Raw genomic sequence first — 21,669 nt, forward strand, 5'->3', positions numbered from 1 at the left:
ACACACTGCCTCTTCTATTGAAAAACTAGAATCATTCAATGAATAATTTTATACCTTACTCTTCTTCACTTAACAGTACATCATAGTACCTATACGTCTACCCAGTGGTGTGCCAATGAAGGTTTAGCAACTGGCTCTTGGGGGAGGGGGTGGAGATGGTGAGCCCTGGTTTGTAGCATCTACTGATTTCCATGATGTGAATATACCCCCAACCAAGCCAGCCGAGTTCAAGCAACCAACACGACATCACTGACTGCAGATGTATATAGATGCTTGTGTGGCTGTTTTGAAGAAGAAATCTGGATGTTTCTAAGGACTTTTGGCATTTACGGTATTGGTTCTTTCATATATCTGGCTTTCAGCCTTTGTCCCTTTCCTCGATCAGGACTGTTTACACTATTTTTATAATTGCAGCTATGATCAGAATCTTTTTATTGTTATTGTTGTTGTTCCCAAGCGAACATGAGAAATGGGGAAAGAAGCCAAACAATTTTTCTAAGATTATTACACTAGTGGAGGATCGAAGAGGGAGGGGACAAATGGACTTTTGAGATGCGCATTTTTTTGAGAAGACATTTGTTTGACACGGAATTAAGTAAGTTATGAGAGACAGAAATGGAACCAGGCTAGGAGTGTAAGAGAGAACAGGGATTGGTTTACAGATGACCTCTCAATGAAGAGGAATAAAATGGATGGGAGGAGATATTGGATCAGTTCTTCTCAAAGGATCCCACATGATGCTTTTGGCTTAGGACATCTTGGGATACTATTTCAGAATAAACTATCTGGTAAGGAGGGCAGTATATGTAACTTTTAGTTACCCATGGCTATTTCCATTTCACACAAAGTAACCAATCCAAATAAGTGCTATTTCAGGTTCTCTTGTTGCTGGCGTTCCTTCCTTTACTTTTATTTGTTTGTTTTCAGTTGTGTTTTGGTGTTGACCTGCTTATTCCTCCTCTGAGCATTGCTTCCAGCCTTGGATCTAGATCATGGAAAAATGAATGCTGAAGTTTTCAGCAGTGGTGCCTATTAAAATCTTACCATTTAAAATAATCTTTGTTCTTAATAAATCTTAGTCCATGCTTCATTAAGAAAGTGATCACAAACAACCGGAGCTATCGACACTTAAGGCCTCTTTTGGTTGAAAGATGAGATGGAATTAAGGAACTGAAGTTATAGGCACAAATAACTTATTCAAATCATTTCACTAAAAAAGAACATTTGTCATATGAATACATTAAAGTAGAAATGAAGGCCATCAGGAACTGAAGCATGAAGCAGCTTCAGGGACGTGCTACTTTGTCTCATTTTCTAGGCTAAAAGGTCTCACTGGTGGTGACTCAGCTTCTCTCTTCCTATCAGGTGCTGTCCAGCTGTGCTAAGTAACTCAGTGGGTAAACCTATGTAAGTCAAGATGGGTTAATAAACTTTTTTCACCACAGATCTAATGCCACGTCCTCCAATCAGCCAATAGAGGAGACATTTCAATCTCCACCTGTCAGTCTTATGTGTCTTCTCAAAAAGAAGAAATTGTGTCACACCTGACTCCCCAGAACTCCAAAAATCAGACTAGTAACTCCTACATTTATGTGTAAGATGATTCACAGAGAAAAAGGATATGAAATGATGTAATCACATTTAAATACCATTGCTACTGATGATCAAGATAATTACCAGCTATTGAATATAAGTGTAATTCCCACATTTGGGAGCAGGGTTGAATGACAAAACTGACAACAACAGATACTTAGAACCAAGACAAACATATGAGTCATTTTACTCACTGAACACACCTATGATGCTGACAGACTCAAAATTATACCTTGGCTGCTTCTCCAGCAATATGATTATTTTAATAGATTACACAAGAACTGCTTTGTAATAACTCCTTGTTTATGGCTATTTTATAACCTGTTCGTTGAGAGCTTACTACACTCCAGGCACCACGCTGGCATTTAACTCACATAATTTCAGTTAATCCTCATAACAAACCACTATGTCAGTTCTATTTCTATCCTCAATTTGCAAATGGCAAGAGATTAAGCAATTCAGCTCATATGGGAAGTAAATGGCAGAGCAGGACTTAAAGCCCGGCTTTTTGACCTCAACGCCACATCTCTAACCTCCAAACTATTCAGTTAAAGTGTATGTACCATTGCTGTTGAGTCAATTCCGACTCAGAGGAACCCTATAGGACACAGGAGAACTGCCCCATAGGGTTTCTAAGGCCACAAATGGTTACAGAAGCAGACTCCCACATCTTTCTCCAGCCCTCGAGGGGCTAGTGCGTTCGAACCTCTGACCTTTTCAGTTAGCAGCTGTGCACTTACCCACTGCACTACCAGGCCTTCTTAAAGTGTATGTAGATGATCTTATTACATGTTGTCTCATCTCTGATAGTCTATACATTTCTTTCCTTAGAAACAAATCTATGTAAAATTCTGTTGAATTCGTAACATTGGGTTCTCTGGCTTCCAGTGGCCTTAAAATCTCATCACACTAAATTGTCAAGTGCTTGTGCAAATACAATTTAAAGGAAGAGCAGATATCCCCACAAATTCTTAACTCTTGACTTATACACATACCAAAATATAAGTAAAAGCATTTTCAAGCTGAGTCAGAAAAAAGCCAGCAATTAATATTGCTATTTCTCCAATAAAAAACTCTCTAGAACCAAGAAATTCCCTTCATCTTTGGCACTTTGTTGGTCATTCATGTGTTTCTCCGGAGCTCCTGTGCTAAGGACCAACCTGTAGAGGGAGGCAATCAACAAACCATGGAGCCTGCCCAAGGCAGCCTAAGGAGCTGCAACTCAGTAAGGGAAGGATTAAAAACCACACGCATTGTGATAAACACTTCAAGAGAACTATGTGCAATGTGCTATGAGAGTATAATGGAGACGGAAATGGAAGAGAAAAAAACTGGAATGAAATGCAACAAAATGTTAACAAATGGATAATTCTGAGAGGAAATACAGGTCATTTTGTTTTCTTCCTTATATTTCTGTATTGTTTCTAAAATATCAGTAATAACGTATTATTTTTATTATAAAATATTTTAAAAACTATAAAAACAAACTTAAATTATCATGACATCATATGGTTAGAAAAAAATTTTAAGTTTTTTCAAACACATTTTAAGCTTTTTAATAAAATATTTTAAATAAAATATTGTGCTTACAGGGGAAGTCAGCACAACTGGACTAAAGCAAAACTAAGACATTTCCTGAACACAATCAAACACTTTGAGGGACAGAGTAGCACGGGCGGAGCCTGGGGACCATGGTTTCACAGGACATCTAGGTCAGTTAATATAACAAAGTTTATTAAGAAAATGTCCTGCATTCCACTTTGGTGGGTGGCGTCTGGGGTCTTGAAAGCTTGCGAGCAGCCATCTACGATGTATTAATTGGTCCCAACCCACCTGGAGCAAGGGAGAATGAAGAACACCAAAGACACGAGGAAAATATTAGCCCAAGAGACAAAAGGTCCACATAAACCAGAGACTCCATCAGCCTGAGACCAGAAGAACTAGGTCACGCCCAGCTACCATCAATGACTGCCCTGACAGGGAACACAACAGAGAGTCCCTGACGGGGCAGGAGAAAAGTGTGGAGCAGAACTCAAATTCACTTAAAAAGACCAGACTTGATGGTCTGACTGAGACTGAAGGAAGCCGTGGCCCCTGGACGCTCTGTTAACCCAGAAGTAAAACCATTCCCGAAGCCCACTCTTCAGACGAAGATTAGACTGGACTATAAAACATAAAACAATACTCATGAAGAGTGTGCTTCTTAGTTTAAGCAGACACACGAGACCAAATGGAACAGCTCCAGTCCGGAGGCAGGATGAGAAGGCAGGAAGGGACAGGAGCTGGTTGGATGGACACAGGAAACTCACCGTGGAAAGGGGGAGTGTGCTGTCACAGTATAAGGATTGCAACTAATGACACATAACAACATGTGTATAAATTTTTGTATGAGAAATTAGGCAGTAAACTTTCACCTAAAGCACAATTAAAAAAAAAAAATACTGTGCTGACTGGAAAACAAACATTGCTTCCCAATTTTCTTATAAGGTTTTACATGAAAGCCTATACAACAATTTTTGAAGGAAGTCCCCTACAGTCATAAAATAATTCTTCCCTATCTCTATGGATACCTAAAAGTTCTACTTTGGATACTTAGCAGCCCGTCACATAAATCAATGAAAATCAGATTAAGACTAGAAAGACCAACTTTCCCTCAGAAAAATGAGAATGATTAGGCTTCCCAAAATTCGTTAATTGAAAAATTAAGGAGCACCATTTATTGCCAGTGAGCTTAGCTACCATGAATACAAATATGGATAAAACATAGCTTTTCAAAAAGATAGAGGTTCCTGAGGAAGTCTGACATATTAGAAATCAACTGTAAATAATGTGACAAATGCTCTTTAACAGATGTATTCCACAGGGAAGCTGATAGGAAAAAAATAGTCAGAAAAAGGCTTTAGCCACAAAGCAACACTTGATAGGGCTTTAAAAGAACGGGAGAAACTCACCTATGGACAAGAGAAAGCAGTGATATCACAATAAAAAGGTAGAGTCCATAGCAATGTTGTTGTTATTGGGTGCCATTGAGTCAGTTCCAACTCAAAACGACCCTATGTACAACACAACAAAACACTGTTCAGTCCTGCACCATCCTCGTGACCACTGTTATGCCTGAGCCCCACTGCTGCAAACTGGAAACCCTGGTGACATAGTGGTTAAGAGTTCAGTGAGCTGCTAACCAAAAGGTCAGCAGTTCAAATTCAGCAGGCACTACTTGGAAACGCTATAGGGCTGTTCTATTCTGTCCTATAGGGTCGCTACAAGTGGGAGTCGACTCGATGGCAATGGGTTTTGTTCTGTTTTGTTTTTCATTGTTGCAGCCACTGTGTCAATCCATCTTGTTGAGGATCTTCCTCTTTTTCGCTGACTCTCTACTCTACCAAGCACGATGTCCTTCTTCAGGGACTGGTCCCCTCTGATAACACGTGCAAAGTATGTGAGACGAAGTCTTGCCACCCTCACTACTAATGAACATTCTGGCTGTACCTGTTCTAAGACAAATTTGTTCAGTTTTCTGGCAGTCCATGGTGTATTCAATATTCTTCGTTGAGACCATAATTCAAAGGCACCAATTCTTATTCGGTCTTCCTTATTCATTGTCCAGCTTTCACATGTATCTGAGGCAACTGAAAATAGCAGGGCTTGAGTCAGGCACACCTAAGTCCTTAAAGTGATGCCTTTGCATACCATAGCATAGGGATTTCAGTGGCAGCTATCTCAAGAATAACAATGGGTAAGAAAGACAGGACTTCAAACTTTTATCATTTCTCCTTCACCTTATTTTTTTTCATATCTTACCTACCACAACTTGATAATTCGCTACTGGAGCAGAAGTTGGTAAGGAATACAAAATATACCGTGGACTGCCAGAAGAACAAACAAATCAGTCTTAGAAGAAATACAACCTTAATGCTCCTTAGAAGTAAGGATGCCAAAACTTTGGTTCACTTACTTTGGACACATCATCAAGAAAGACCAATCACTAGTAGAGAAGGTAAGGGAAACCCACAATGAGATGGTTTGACACGACAGCTACCACAATGGACTCAAACATACCAACAATCATGAAGATGACACAGGACCAGGCAACGTTTCATTCTATTATATATATAAGGTCACCATGAGTCAGCACCGATTAGACAGCAACTATCAACATCAGAGCAGAACTTAAGTGTATGCAGGAAAATAAGAAAAGGAAGGGTGAAGGGTTTAGGGATAACAAATTAGTCTGAGGTCATAAAGCTTAATAAACTTAGCAAAACTAACCCGTTCTGATACTGCTAATGTACCATTATTACCTAAGTATTCATCAGAACTGAATGACTAAGATAACAACAAGTATAAGCAACTTTTAATGACACAAATTCTGCTGAAAAAGCAGATTTACAAAGGACCCCCCCCCCAATTGCTGATGGGTCAATTCTGACTCACAGTGACCCTGTAGGACACAGCAGAACTGCCCCATCAGGTTTCCAAGGCTTTAATCTTTACAGAAGCAGCCACCTACCTCTTTCTCCTGTGAAGTGGCTCTAATCACCTCTAATACATATTCCTTCAATATTAAAGTACACCTATATAATCTATCATATTCATCATCTTCCAAACAATGAATATAATACATTTGAGAAAAATGAAAAAAAAAAAAAATACTAGTAGTATAATACAGATTTCCAAAGAAATTTGTACCATACATTCAGGATTTTAAAAGAAACCACAATCTTAACTGCAACTGGTCCATGAGAGGAAAAAGGGCTGCCACCTGGACTCTGGGTAACATCTTGTCTGGGAATCCTGAAAAGCACATTTAAGTTTCTTTGCAATAACCTATACATCCCATTCCCATCCCATACTTTACCCTCAATGACCTGGCCAACAATTTATACACAAGGTTCAGTTGGATTCTAAATGAATCTTTACACAGCAGTGAAATAGTAAAATTCTTCTAAGGAAACATTAAACGGAGAAAAAAGCCCCTTCCAGAATGCTGCGCTTGTTGAGTTATGCCAATTTCCACATAAAATAACACCACACTCCAAGGAGATTGACTATAAAACATGTTTTACAAAAAAGACCTGCCACAACTCTCATTGTGAGAAATACTTCTTAGAAAGCACTGTCTCCAACTCATGAACGACCTGAAATTACAGAATGTATTTATAACAATAATGTAAATTCTTCTTCTATAAGTAAATAAGCACAACCAACTTCACAATGCAGCAAAAGAGATTGTAAACACTATAAATGTCCATCAATTCTGTTATTAAAAAGCCAAGAAACAAAATTCTATGCACTGATTTGGATTCACCCCCAAGATACAGTGTTATAAGTAAAAAAAAAAAAAAAAGAGCAAGGTTCAGAGTACTATGTATATAGTACAGTGTTGAGTGTTAGGGGTGTGCATAAATACATAAGAAGCTAAGAGTGGTTGTCCTGGAGGAAATTAAAATTGGGTGGCTGAGTGAACAAGGAGCCCTGGTGGTGTAGTGAGTGGTTAAGCGTTCAGCTGCTAGCGAAAAGTTGGCGGTTGGAACACACCAGCTGCTCCATGGAAGAAAGATGTGGCAGTCTGCTGCCATAAAGATTACAGCCTTAGAAACCCTATGAGGCAGTTCTACTCCATCCTACTACAGGGTCACTATGAGTCAGAATCGACTCCATGGCAATGGGTTTGCTTTGGTGTTTACTATGTATATGCACTACCTTCTCAAAATAGAAAAACAGAATTTTTAACAATTTTTGAGACAACTGAAGTTAGCAGACAAATCCTTCCTCAGGAAAAGGTTGAAGATTTAATACTACTCTAACATAGCTGCATACACGCCAGCAAACATTTCCTTCTCTATCATACCCGTGTTTTAGCCTTCAGTGGTCTGAAGCATCAGAGGGGTCAAGTGTGAGGCCACCTGAGCTTTTTCTGATAGAATGCCACCACCCTCCAGCTCTCTTTACTGCTCTGAGAGAAAGAAAGGCAGAATATAAATTCAAAGAGATGGAAGCTACAACCAAGTGCATCAGTGCCTCTTCTCTCCTGTGACCAAAAGAAAACCAATTAATGCTTTCCCTCTAGCAGGCCATGCAGGCATGGGGATGTGCTGGTGTAGAAAGAGGAGAGTTAAGCATCCATGTTCCACCTTCTTGAGATGGGAATAGAAGACCAGGCCCAGAACAACATATCCTCAAGCACTGCAGCAATTTGTGAAAGGGTCAACATTTTGCTGAGCACTGCAAAAACTAAACACAAAAAAGGATAGTATAAATGCTAAAGTCATTGCATTTTATGTCAATAAGGGCTGATTCTAATACTTTCCAAGTAAGTAAAAGCCAAATAACAAAACTTGCAGAAGAATCTGCCTCAACAGATCACACTACAACTTCCCTGATCAATTTACCTACCAGATGAGATTTTTAATGCTAACGAATCTGGATTGTTTTGAAATAAATGCCTTCTAGGGCTTTGATTTATTTTGCTTTTCAAAATGCCTTTAAAGCTTTTTAGAGAGTATTTGTTCCTTTAAACTCATTTTCCATATGATACTAATCTTGCCAACTGTAGTCTTGCCAATCACAATCCTTTTTTAAAGAACGCAGCTTCCAAGGTTGGCAATGACTTAATATACACAAACACTTTAATGAAATTGCTGACAAACGGATTACATTCCTGTTATCGTTAATGACAAGTTACTTTTAACATAGCCAATCTGATAGGTCCTTTGATTTCCAATAAAACCACGACAATTTCACAAACTCACTATGTGTAAGGCTCTCTGTAAGCAATAAACATAAAGATTATTAAGATATGATTCCTGCCTTCAATATGCTTACAATCTTGTGGAGAAATAAAAGAATCCTTGCTATAAGAGACATGGACAACACAGCACATCACCAGCAATGAGAAGGCAACCCTTCTTAAAGCACCTCCCACAGTCTTCAGGGGACACCTATATTATTGCACAATGCAAACTGTTTCTAACATGACTAGCAAACTACAGTGCATTTAATGATTTAATTATAGGAGGTGATTACCTGAAGACAAAATTCCTCTCAGTGAGATCTTTCCTTATTTCAATATTATAAATGAGAGCAAATTTGGATTTTTCTTTTTTTCTTCTAGGAGATGTCTTCAATTTGTGACTTACGTTCCTGCAGAAATCTAAGCACGTCTAGAAATCAGGAGCTCAATTTTCTTGGCAAGTGTGCTGGAATGCCAACAGAAACTAAAGTTAATTGCCTACTTCCTTTTAAACGCTATCAAGCACCATGAATCTTTTGGAAAATGTGGTTATCTTTACTTTTAATATGATTTACCAAGGGCTTTCCTACTGAATTATGTCTGGAATGTGTGTATATTTGTAAACACTTGCAAACGCTAGCTTTCCCAAAATCTACAGTCAATAGTTTCGCAACAGTCTAACTGGTTCATTTAATAACACAATATTGTTTCAAAAAATTAGACCATATAACCATAAATTCACTCCATTTCTGATTTTGTTTTTGTCCAACTAAAGAGAATTCTTATAACTGCTTTGCCACTGAACACGGATATCAACTTGGGCAAGCCACAACATATACGAGCTTCAGTCTAATCTATAAAAGAGATAACGATAACAACCAGAGCATTAGCTAACACTTACTTAATGTCTACCATGTGTGAGGTACTGTTCTAAGCATATTACAATGTTCTAAGCATATACTGGCCCTGGTGGCGCAGTGGTTAAGAGCTACAGCTGCTAATCAAAAGATCGGCAGTTCCAATTCATCAGCTGCTCCTTGGAAACCCTACGGGCCAGTTCTACTCTGTCCTATAGGGTCGCTATGTGTCCGAATCAACTCAACGGCAGTGGGTTTTTTTTTTTTTTTTTTTTTTTGGTTTTAAGCAAATATTTGGAGCCTAGATGGCACAAACAGTTTGTGATTGGCTGCTAACCTAAAGGTTGGCGGTTCGAACCCACCCAGCGGCTCCAAGAAAGAAAGGCCTAACAAACTGTTTCTGTAGAGATTACACCCATGAAAACTCGGTGGAGAGGTTCTACTCTGCAACACATGGGATCACCATGAGTTGGAAGATGAGGCAATGACGGCACCTAACATCAACAACAAGCATATACTTAAAGCAAATTATCATATGTAAACTGAAAACAACCCCGTGGTGTAGGCACTATCATTATCACCAAATTATAGATGAGGCAAGGAGGGTGCTGGAAATTTTCCAAAGGTCTCACAGCAGGTGGAAGATGGGATTTGAAGCCATACAGTCTGAATCCAAAACCCAAACTCTAATAGCTGCCTAATAATTATAAAATATTTCCTGAGCAACTCGCAGAATTCTTGGAAAGCTCAAATTTAACCAAGCTCATAAAAGCATTTTAAAATTTTTAAGTGCTATATACGTACAGGTTTTTTATTAGTAGTAAAGTATTAAGGACAAGATTGATAAAATTGACTGCGAAGTTATCTAAGCAAAACTTAAAATTAAAAATAGGCTAAAAGAACTGGAAAACAAACTTAAAATTTATCTAAGTCAACCTCCCACAAATGATGAAGCCTCTTTTATAACATCTCTTAATAAGTGGCCACTCAGTTTCTGCTTTAATGCTTACAGAGATTAAAAAAAAAATCTCACAAGGTTACAAGTCAGCCCATTCATTCTGAAATGCCCTATTATTAAAAACATCTTCACTTTAGTTCTAAACAAAATTAAGCTTTTCCACATGACAGGCCCATAAATACAAACCTTTTGACATATCCACACTGCTCAACACATGACATTTTATTAAAGTCCCCTTTGAAATCTGACACCCAAAATTCAACACCCCAAAAAAGGTGTGATCAGTGAGGAGAATAGCAGCTGAGCAGCACTACGACCTCCCACGATCTGCAACCAAAAGTTCACTTTTTTTTTTTTTCTGGCTGGCTGGTCAACCTAATGGACTCTTGCCTAGCATATACTTAATAAAAATCTCTTAATCCTCTCTTAAGAGCTATCTCCAGGGGTGAATTATCCACAGGCAAGGTAAGCACAGTGCTCACCTTGCTTACCAGATCATCTGTAGTGAACAATTTCACATTTTTACCACATCAAAGATTCTGCTTCTAGTTATGGTTGGCATCGTCTCTCTCCCAACCCCACAGCACCTTCCTACAGAATCAAAGACTCTTTTCAAATTTATAATCCCTGACAGGGACAGATTACCCACTGTCTTCATTATCTAGTGCTGCTACAACAGAAATACTACAAGTGGATGGCTTTAACAAACAGAAATTTATTCTCTCACAGGCTAGGAGACTAGAAGTCCGAATTCAGGGCACTAGGTCCAGGGGAAGGCCTTCTCTCTCTGTCAGCTCTGGGGGAAGGTCCTTGTCATCAATCTTCTCCCGGTCTAGGAGCTTCTCAGTGCAGGGACCCCAGGTCCTAAAGACATACTTTGCTCCTGGCTCTTCTTGCTTGGTAGTAATGAGGTCCCTCTCGCCTCTCTGTCAATTCTCTCTTTTATATCTCAAAAGAGACTGACACAAGATACATCCTAATCCTATAGATGAGTCCTGCTTTATTAACATAACTACTCTAATCCTGCCTCATTAACAGCATAAACAAAAAAAAAACCAAACTCAGTGCAGTCAATTCCAACTCATAGCGACCTATTAACATCATAGAGGTTAGGATTTACAACACATAGGAAAATTACATCAAATCACAAAATGGCGGACAACCACACAATACTGGGAATCATGATCAGACAAGTTGACATACATTTTTGGAAGACACAATTCAGTCCATAACACCCAGTAAAAAAGGTAAGCAGAGGCTTACTTGTGCTTACTAATCTGTAGTGACCAATTTCACAAGGGTTTCACCACGTTGTTGATCTGAAACTGGTCACTATAGATTAGGAAGTAAGCACAAATAACCCTTGCTTACCAGGTAATCTGCCCCAGGCTATAGCAATTTAAGTGTACAGCTTGACATTTTATCATTTAAATTAAATCTTTTTTTCATCTTGGTCCATTATATTAGCCTGTAAAGATCTTTCTAAATTTTAATTGCAAAGCTTTACTTTAGCTATCTATATCAGCTTTGTACCCTCCCCATTCCTTCATAAATCCAATGATAATAACTAAATTTTCATCCTAGCCATTGAAAAACTTTGAATAAACTAAGACCCTAGGATGCACCGGCAACAACCTTTGTTCCAAATAACATCATTAAGTTAATTTAAATATAGTTTTCTTAGGCTGGGCTCTCTAGAGAAGCAAAAGCAGTAAAGCATATAAACATATATAATCAAAACCTATTGCCATCGAGTTGATTCCGGCTCACAGCGACCCTACAGGACAGAGTAGAACTGCCCCACAGGGTTTCCAAGGAGTACCTGGTGGATTTGAACTACTGACTTTTCTGTTAGCAGCCGTAGCTCTTAACCACTACGCCACCAGGGTTTCCATAAATTTATACATAGAGATAGATTTATATCAAGGAAACGGCTCATGCGATCATAGAGGCTAGAATGTCCCAAGTCCGTGGATCAGGATAGAAACTTCTCTCGATTAACGCAGCCTCAGAGGCTGGTGAAACCAAGATCAGCAGGTCCGAGAGCAGGGTTCCCACTTCAAGGCTGTGAAGCTCAATGAATCCCAAGATCTGCAGATAAGCTGAGAGCTGAAGTCCCAAGGACTGGCGGTCAGATGAACGGGAGGCAGCCACACGAGTGAGCAAAAAAGCCAAATGTCTGCTTATATTCAGATGCAGGCCACACCTCCAAGGAAACTCCCTTTCAACTGATTGGCTATTCATAGCAGATTCAATCATGGGAGCGATCACATATAAACACTGAAAATTATGGCCCAGCCAAGTTGACACACCATCTTAACTATCACAATGGTCTACCAAGAAATTATAAAATCTCTTACATAACCTATCACTTAGCCCTCAACTACTTCTTCTAGTTTATAAGTCTTATAAAAGTCTAATAAAAGACTTTACTATTCAAAGAAGTTGCCATCACTTCTACCTTACCAACAAACACATTCTGTTAGAATCAGCCCTGAAAAAGCAGTTCCCTTCATTTTCCCATAGCCTTCTAAAACATATACTTACCATTAAAAACTACAAGATGGATTTATTTATATAGGAATAAACACTGTTGTCAGGCTTAAATTCTTGTGAAAGATGGTTACAAATGATAGCTAAATCTCATAGCCTCAAAAGCACCAAGATAATTCAATGGGAAAAAACAAAGTCTTTCCTATAAAAGGTGCTGGAATAACTAGACATCTATTTGGAAAAAATAAACCTTGATGCTTATCTCACATAATACACAAAAATTAACTTGATATTAATCATTGACCTATATGTAAGAACTAAAACTATTAAACTTTGAGGAGAAAATCTTTGTGACATTGGCTTAGGCAAAGGTTTCTTAACTAAAATAACCAAAAACAATAAAAGAAAAAAATCATAAAAGAGATTTCATCAAAATTAAAAACTCTGGCTCTTCATGAGATATAGTTAAAAAAAGGAAAAAGATAAGCCAAAACTGGGAGAAAATATCTATAAAACACATATCTGACAAAAGATTTGTTTCCAGAATACATAATGAACTCTTACAATTCAATAATAAAAAAGCAAACAACCCATTTTTTTTTTTAATGGGCAAAAGATCTGAACAGACACTTTACAAAAGAAGATATGCAAAGGGCCAAAAAACATAAAAAGATGCTCAACATCACTAGTCTTCAGGGAAATGTAAATTGAAACCATATTGAGATACTACTATATACCCACTACGGCTAAAGTAAAAAGATTGACAAAAGCAAGCACTGGTAAAGATGTGAAGCAACTGGAAATGTCATACATTGCTAGTGAGAATACAAAATAGTACAGGCACATTAAAAAAGAAGTATCTTATAAAGTTAAGCATACACATTATCATAAAACCAAAACCAAACCAGTTGCTTTCGAGTTGATTCCAACTCACCACAACCCCATGTGTTTCACAGTATAGCTACACTGTGTAGGGTTTTCATGGCTGTGACCTCTCAGAAGCAGATTGCCAGGCCTTTCTTCCAAAGCACTCCTGGGTGGGTTCAAAGTGCTAACCTCTCAGTTAGTAGCCAAGCACTCAACCATTTAAACTTAACCCAGGGACTCCTATACATTGCTATATTACCCAGCAATCTCACTCCTACGTATTTAGCAAAGAGAAATGAAAATAATATATATCCATAAAAAGATTTTTACATAAATGTTCATACCAACATTATTCATAATAGACAAAAACTGAAAACAACCCAAATGTCCATTAACTGATAAATGGATAAGCAAATTGTGGCATATCCATATTTTGGAATACTACCTGTCTTGGTTACCCAGTGCTGCTATAAAAGAAATACCAGAAGTGGGTAGCTTCAACAAACAGAAATTTATTTACTCACAGTTTAGGAGGCTAGAAGTCTAATTTGGGATGCCAGCTCTATGTGAAGGCTTTCTTCTCTCTCTCTGTTGGCTCTACGGAAAGGCCTTTGTCTCTTTTCAGCTTCTATTCCTTACGGATCAAAATGATCTTCATGTGGCAAGGTATCTATCTATCCCCAAGTGTCTGCTAATCTGCTCTTTTATATCTCAAAAGAGATTGACTTAAGACACACCCTATACTATCTCATTAACATAACAAAGAAAGCCCATTCACAAATGGAATTATAACCCATTGCCATCAAGTCAATTCCAACTCACAGTGACCCTACAGGACAGTATAGAGCTCCCCCATAGGATTTCCAAGAAGTGGCTGGTAGATTGAACTGCCAACTTTTTGGTTAGCAGCTGAGCTCTTAACCACTGAGCTACCAGAGCTCCAACCACAGGTATACAGGTTAGGGTTTACAACACATATTTCGGGGGGGGGTACACAATTCAATCCATAGCACTACTCAACAGTAAAAAAGAAAAACTATGGATATATAGGAAGAAGTCAAACACAAAAGACCTCATACTGTATGATTCTAATTATATAAAATTCTAGAAAACACAAAATCATAGTTACAGAAAGCATATGAATAGTTCCCTGAGGCTGTTGGTCAAGACAAAATGACACAAGAAAACAAAAATTTTGGGGGTGATGGAACTTTTCTACATCACACTTGTGGTGGTGGTTACGTGACTATATACAATCACCAAAATTCACCAAACTGTATCCTTAAAATTAATGCTTTTTATTGTATGTAAATTGTTTTTTTTTATTGTATGTAAATTAAATCTCTACAAATCTGGGGAAAAAAAGACATCACCTCACATTCCTAACAATCATTGATCATTTTCAATTTTATTTTTATTACACTGAAGCTTCCTACTGGTTTCAGATAATCTCTAAATTTATGCCCTAATTTGCCACATCTAAATCAGAGAACTAAGCTTTTGTGAACGGTATGAAAAATAACAATCAACGAGCTGTGAATGAGGGCATCAGGGCCTCTCCAAACAATACACATGAGTTCCACTGCATTGACTTACTAGCATTTATTTTGGAAGCTATTCGCTTCCTTCACAGTTTTAAGGTATACCCATAAAATGACCTCTAAATTAAGTGATCACTGTAACATAACAAGAAACCCTGGGGGCACAGTGGTTAAGTGCTACAGCTGCTAACCCAAGGGTTGGCAGTTCAAATCCGCCAGGTGCTCCTTGGAAACTCTATGGGGCAGTTCTATTCTGTCCTACAGGGTCGCTATGAGTCGGAATCGACTCGACGATACTGGGTTTTTTTTTTTAATAACATAACAGTGATAACAACTAACACTAATTACGTACCAAGCACCACATAAATCGTGAATAGACATTTATGCTACTTCACCATTTGCGTGCAACACTACAACTCAAAACTCATTGCCGTCAAGTAGATTTCGACTTATAGCAACCCTATAGGACAGAGTAGAACTGCCTCATTGGGTTTGCAAGGAGGAACTGGTGGATTCGAACTGCCAACCTTTTTGGTTAGCAGAGTTCTTAACCACTGTGCCACTGGGACTCTAGCAGGAGGTCCCTATTTTAGTTCCTAAACTCATCTTGGTTTTTTATAGCTTTGTTTTTTTCTGCCTCAGGGCTATCCAACATTCTATTCCCTCTATCTGAGATTCTTTTCACTCTTTGCATGGCTGGCTTCTACCAGTCTTCCCATTTCAACCTAAGAGCCATCTCATCTGGGACAGCTTTCCTGTGTTGTTTTCTTCACAGAATGTATCACGATTTGTAGACCCTTTGTTTCTTGTTTATTTTCTGTTTACTGTACTCACAGATCAGTCTATGTCCATTTTACTTACCACTGTAAATCAGTGCCTAGTACAGTGTCCAACACATAACAACTTCTCAATAAATTTATGGAATGATGAAATGAATGAACAAGAATAATCTAAATTTAATCTTTATCACAACCTCAGTGAAACAGATACCATTGTAAAGATGAGAATCTGAGACTTAAGAGAGGTTAAGCTAAGTTGACCAGAGTTTACATAGCTAGAAAGTGGTGGTACCATGAATAAAATCCAGGCCTCTGACTTCGAAGTCTGTGTACTTGATTATGTATTAATGTTTATACATGGTGTAGCAAAACTCACTGAGTTTCTAGAATGCATTATTTAGGTTTATCAACCTAGTCTTAAGTTATTGGTCATGTCCTGTCATAAACTTTAAGGACTACTCAGATTATTTCCCTTCTTTAAAATTTTGCTTGATCAAATATTGCTTGACATAATTGGGTCAGCTCATTTATTCTGTTAAGCAGAGATATTTACTAACCCTGATGGTATTTTTTACAATAGGCTTTAATTGGTTACTATTAAATTTAAAGCACATTCCTAATCAAGAGACGTGTATTTTCATTAAAGTAAATAATGTTGTATTCATACATTCATCCTTTTAACAAGAGTCTGTTCTCTCACTACTCTTACACACTACTCTTGCTATAGTACAGCTCTGCCAAGACTAAACAGCAAAGTGCTTAGCCGCCATACAGAAAAGCTTTGAATGCGCCTAGAGGAGTGGCTACCAAAAAAAAAGAAAGAAAAACCAAACCCATTGCTGTCGATGCCAACTCATAGCGACCCTAAAGGACAGAGTAGAGCTGCCTCATAGGGTTTCCAAGGAGTGGCTGGTGGATTCGAACTGCTGACCTTGTGGTTAGCAGCCATAGCTCTTAACCACTGTGCCACCAGAGCTGCGGAGATGTGGCTAGTACACACTAAAAAAAAATACTAATTAAGAAAAAAAATTTGTATTCAGCAAGGTGAGATCTACTACAATAATTCCATCTACTGAAGGAAATAAAAACAAGAAAAAGAAAACATAGAATGAAAGAGCTTTTGAATGACAGTGAACTTAAACAAGTGAGTCAGGATAGTGATTCATTCTTAAGTGTATACCTCGAAAACGTGAACAGATAATATCATAAGTCTTAATATGTTAATTATAACCCTTTTCAAAATAAGGAAATAATGCTGCTTTATACTGAATTCCTATTTTCAATGTGACCATAGTTTTGCCACATGCATAAAAATCATAAGTGATTTTAAGATTAGTCCTTGATATGCTGTCTAAGGATATAGACTATTCAGGAGCACAACTTACTGCAACCAAAGCTTTGCTGAAGTTATGTACGATCCTTTATCATGGGAATAAGATAAGGAAAATATTTTATACTGATGTAGCACAATTCATATTATGCAGAGGGTTCATACATACCAACAGGGAACATGCCAATTACATTCTTAACTTTACCTAACGAAACATTTATTTCCTTGCAAGGAACCCCTTCCTAATTTGCCTGTTTCTCCAAAGAGCATCACCACCCAGACCTTAAGTTCAAAACCAGAGAGTCATTTTTAGTATTTTCTTTTTCCTTCACCCCTCTATATGAAATTTATCACTAATTTCTTAATATTCTTTTCAATTATCCCTTAATTTTTCCATTTCCTCCACTACTACACAACCACATTTTGACCGTGAAATTGTAATATTTGTTGAACACTGAGAAAGTGTTGTTTCAGAACAGTGTAAAACAATGTCCAAGTGCAGTCTATTGGGATCATTTGGCAGGTATGTTATATGTAATTTGCCACTAAAATAACACTTTTTACAGAAACTAGAATAAATTCAAGTCTTTATAATAACGTTTCTGTCACTAGTTTACATTTCTTATGTTTTCTTAGGCAGGAGTTAAAGAGACGGCATTAGGACAAGTATGTCAGAAATAACAGATAACTTGCCCATGAAACTATTCACTCGGGTGAATATCTGTAAGAAACTGTGACAAGATGGAGAATTTCACCAAAGAACAGGAATCTTTTTGTTGTTGTTGCCATTGTTAAGAATCATAAGAAAATTCCAGACCTTGAAAACATAATTATTGAAATTAAAAACAGCAGATTAGACAGAGCTGAAGAGAGAATTAAAGAAAAGATCTAGAAAACAAGTCAGTAGAAAATATTCAGAGTGAAACAAGAAGGAAGAAAAGATTGGAAAACACATAAAAGAGCATAGGAGATATATGAGACATAGGGTAAAGGTCTCTGAAATACATGTAATTTGAGTCCCAGAAAGGGAGAATAAACACAAGGATGCAGAAGCAGTTTCAGAAGAGCTAGTTAATAGGCAAAAATTTTCCAAAACTGACAAATAACTCAGAGATTCAAAACACACAACAAATCCCAAGCAGCATAAATACAAAGAAAAATATGCCTGAACACATCAGAGTAAAATTTCTGAAAATAAAAGACAAAGGAGAGAAATAATAAAAGCAGCCAGAGGAAAAAAGATATAAAATCTTCAAAGCAGCAGTAATAAGACTGACAACTAATTTATAAACAGAAACTATGGCAGCCAGATGACAATGAAATAACATCTTTCAAGTGCTGAAATAAGCAGCAAATTAGAATATTAAGAAATTTTGAATACATCCTTCAAAACTGAATGCAAAAATAAAGACCCGTCCAGACAACCAAAAATTGAGAGGATACCCACATTAAAATACTAACGGGAGTTTTTCAAGCAGAAGAACATGATCCCTGATGAAAGAACAGACATGAAGAAAGGAACAAAGAACAATAAAAAGGGTAAATATATGGAAAATAAATATCTGGGGTTTAAAATATATGCACAATTAAAATATACAGCAACAATAACCCTAAAGACATGAGGGCAATAAATGGAGTTAAAGTACTTTAATGTTCTTAGATTTTCTGGGAAATGGGTAAAGTACTAATTTATTATATATTCTAATAATTCAAGATAATGTAATGTAGCATAATTCTAATAAAAGAATAACAGAAGACTTTATAACTAACAAACTAATAGGTGTAAGAATGGAAATTAAAAAAAAAATTTGAATCTAGAAGACAGCAAGAAATGACAGAAAGAAATTAAAACAGGTGGGAAGACAGAAAACAGAGTCAGATTTAAACTCAAATACGACAGTAACAAATGTAAATAGACTAAAAGATCCAATTAAAAAACAAAAATAATCAAATTAAATTTAAAATAACAGACATATGCTAATTGGATGAAACACATTTTAAATATCAGTATACACACTGAAAGAGTGAAAATAAGAGAATGGGAAAAGATATTCCATGCAAATGTAAATCTAAAGAAAGCTGGTATCATTGAACTAATATCAATCAAAGCTGTTGTTGTTAGGTGCTATCGAGTTGATTTTCAACTCATAGTAACCCCATGCGACAGAGTAAAATTGCCCTGTAGGATTTTCTGGACATTCATTCTTCACAGAAACAGATCGCCAGGTCTTTCTCCTGAAGAGCAGATGGGTGAGTTCAAACTGCCAACCTTCCAGTTAGCAGCTGAGTGTTTAAACATTGTGCCACCAGGGCTCCTTATCAGATAAAATAGGCTCAGGTAAATATCATTACTAGAGATAAAAAGGAACATTTCATAGGAATAAAAAGATCAACCTGTAAGGAAGAACTGGCAGAATTAAAATGAAGAAACAGAAATTTACAGTCATGGTGGGAAACTTTAATGTAGGAAGAGGTCAGGGAGAGTCTTTAGACCTCTCTCTAACAAGCTATTAATGATATTCAATACTTTTCAGTCTATCAGTCTGGCTCTCAATTACAGAAGTACCTGCCGACTGAGGACCTAGGTTTTTTTATATCCCTTGTATGTAAAGACAAAAAGCCCAATGGTCACTTCATATGGGCCACAGGACTAGAGGATTTGAGAAGAATTCTACAACTCCATATTCTCATAAGAATTTTTTAACAGATTATCAAGAGCTACAATACTATACAACTCATAATTAATTATGGATATCATTAATTATACATTCGATTAACTTTGCTGGATATTTTGTTTTCTTCCTATACTACACTTCCTGCATGGTGGTCTTTTTAATTGCCCACTTGGCTTAGTTACTTATTCACAACTTTATGCAACATATTGGAAAGAAAACTTGAAACCATCTGCTTAATCAAAACTAGACAAATTCTTAGTAACAGGAAGGATTAAGAGACAGTCATAAAAAGAGACACATGGAGTCAAATACAACAGAGCCAGCAAGTTCAATGCCTAATATTTGATAACAGCAATTAGAATTTATGATCATTTTTAAGTACCTCTTTATAATAAAATCATAGCAAGTACAGGCAAAGTATACACATTTCTCTAAATATATTACTTATATTTAGCACAGGAACAAGAAACAATTCAAATAAGAGTTATGATTTCAAAAGCAAATTTTAAACTGGATTATCTCCAATGTTAAATTGGAGTGGGAGGCTGACTGGGGTAGATTTAAAAGACAATTAAAGAGGTGGAATCAAAAACAGGTGAATATAGATAACCCTTTGGAGCAGATTTACTGCCAATGGGAACAGAGAAATGAAAATAGTTCCTGGCAAGGGGACTAGGGTCAAATGAAGTATTTTTTTGCATTTAATAGGCAAAATAACAGCATGTTTATGTAACAATGGTAATGATCCATTAGAGAGGAAAAACTGATGACCCAAAAGAAAGAGTAGGGTTGAGTGAGTGAGCAATGTCTTTGAAGAGATGGAGGTCAGAAAATTTAGTGCATTAAGTGGAGAGCTGGCATTACCTAGGAGCAGAAATACAGGTAGTCCCTGTCTTAGGACGTATCTGAGTTACAACAAACCACACCTATAACCTTCCATTTTTGTTTTTGTTTTGTACATCTCACTATTAGTAAAATGTACTCCCTACAACGCTGCAGCACATAATTTGCTGATGTTATCATTCTCAGATGTTCATTCGCAGATGTTCAATTTTATGACTTGCTGTTCAAAACACTGCTGTATAGATTTAGTTTTCTAAAAAATTCAGAGACTTCAGTTGCTCGAAAACATGGACCCAAACACTGATCATTTTGTAAAGTGAACAGGCAGATTTGGGAAGCAGTGAGATGTTACTTCGAAATATATAAAGAAAAAAAGGCTAGGACCATACAGACAACTCCCACTAATTTTCTGACTGGAAATGCTGTCTTAGTCATCTAGTGCTGCTACAACAGAAATACCACAAGTGGATGGTTTTAACAAAGAGAAGTTTATTTCCTTACAGTAAAGTAGGCCAGAAGTCCAAATCCAGGGTGTCAGCTCCAGGCTAAGGCTTTCCCTCTCTGTAGGCCTTCTCATCAATGTTCCCCCAGACTAGGGGCGTCTCCGCGCAGAGGCTCCAGGTACAAAGGACATGCTCTGCTGCCGGCACTGCTTTCTTGGAGGTATGAGGTTCCCCTGTCTCTCTGCTCACTTCTCTCTTTTATATCTCAAGACTGCCTGAAGACACAATCCAATCTTGTAGACTGAGTCCTGCCTCACTAACACAACTGCCACCCATCCTCCTTCGTAAACATCATAGAGGCAGGATTTACAACATACACGAAAATCACACAATACGGGAAATCATGGCCCATGCAAATTGATATACACACTTTTTGGGGGACATATGCAATCCATGACAAACGTCATCTCCATTCCCAGGGATAATCCAGATGAGCCAGAACCTTCCACAAGTGGAGTTATTACCGTAACTGACAAAATGCCAACGTCCCCCAACTC

General features: G+C 37.4%; 1 protein-coding gene across 6 annotated transcripts in view; it reads right to left on the bottom strand.

The window, feature by feature from the left end:
- The window catches only part of USP6NL (USP6 N-terminal like), a 189,213-nt gene that overhangs the window by 88,227 nt on the left and 79,317 nt on the right, over positions 1 to 21,669 (bottom strand). The window contains exon 3 of one of the 6 annotated variants that reach the window (XM_064284852.1): positions 8,620 to 8,792. The exons of the other annotated variants lie outside the window; for them this stretch is intronic. The gene's annotated coding sequence lies outside the window, so the exon portion shown is untranslated. The remainder of the gene's footprint in view (positions 1 to 8,619; positions 8,793 to 21,669) is intronic. 6 annotated transcript variants of the gene reach the window in all.

The sequence above is a fragment of the Loxodonta africana genome, chromosome 4 (assembly GCF_030014295.1).
Source record: "Loxodonta africana isolate mLoxAfr1 chromosome 4, mLoxAfr1.hap2, whole genome shotgun sequence".
In the NCBI taxonomy this organism is placed as follows: domain Eukaryota; kingdom Metazoa; phylum Chordata; class Mammalia; order Proboscidea; family Elephantidae; genus Loxodonta; species Loxodonta africana.